The sequence below is a fragment of the Pteropus vampyrus genome, unplaced genomic scaffold (assembly GCF_000151845.1).
Source record: "Pteropus vampyrus isolate Shadow unplaced genomic scaffold, Pvam_2.0 Scaffold25, whole genome shotgun sequence".
In the NCBI taxonomy this organism is placed as follows: Eukaryota; Metazoa; Chordata; class Mammalia; order Chiroptera; family Pteropodidae; genus Pteropus; species Pteropus vampyrus.
This window is the reverse complement of record NW_011888806.1, coordinates 11,982,367-11,983,456: the sequence shown is the minus strand read 5'-3', so window position 1 is coordinate 11,983,456 and position 1,090 is coordinate 11,982,367.

The window sequence follows — 1,090 nt, the reverse complement described above, 5'->3', positions numbered from 1 at the left end:
CAAATTAACAAAAATGTACATAATTTTGTTATGAAAAATAAATAAGATGGTGAGCTAGACTAACTGAGGGAGGTTATGGTATATAGGTTACCAGGGAAGGCCTCTCAGAAAAGGTGATGTTTGAGCTGAGACTTAAAGGATGAAAATGATCAAGAGAAGAGATAAGGATCCTGGAAGAAGGGAGAAGCAGTGAATGCTCTAGACACAGGGAATGCTCTAGACACAGGGAAAATGTAAAGGCCAAAGGATGGGGAAGAATAGGAAAAATTGAAAAAAGGCCAATGTGGTTAAAGCAGAGTGAACATGAAGGAAAGCAAAGTGAGAGGAGCTGGACAGAGAGGGGAAGAGCCAGTTTATGCAGAACCTTTTAAACTAAAATTTTATTGTGAGATTAATTGGAACCCAGGAATTGGAAGGGATGATCATATTTATGTTGATGGCAGTTTGAATACAAATGGAAAAAAGTAAATGCATGTGAGTTCTAATTTAGAGGTAGGAAAAACAAGACTTGGTTATGGATTGATGTTGGGATGAGGCAAATGGAAGAATCGAAGATGTGTCTTAGGCTTTGGTCTGAGCTACTGAGGTGGGAAGTAAATGGAAGAAGGAAAACAGGTACACTCAGCAGTACCACACCATAGCTCATATACAGAGGCTGGGAAAGGTGTTCTATACCAGAATCCTTGGGCATCTTAACTAAACCACATGGTCAAGTAAGAGACAGGATGATATAAGAGAATTGCTTTGTAATAGAGATTAGAAACTCTAAGTTCTAGTGTTTATTTTACCACTGACATTAGAATTATACAATGGACATTATGGGTCATCTAGTCCTGCTCCCCACTGATGACAACAATACCTTTTAATATGCCAGTAATCAAACACTCACTACTCCAGAAGGCAGCCACTTCATTTTAAGAAAGCTCCAATTGTTGAAAAGTTCTTAGTATTGAATCAATACTCACTGTGACTACACACATCAAGCTTAACCTCTCAATTACACAACTGCCCATGGTATTCTCTTTATTGCTTCTGGTATATAAATTTGAATCCTAGTTCTAACCATGTCCATACCTACTTGAGGTTTCCA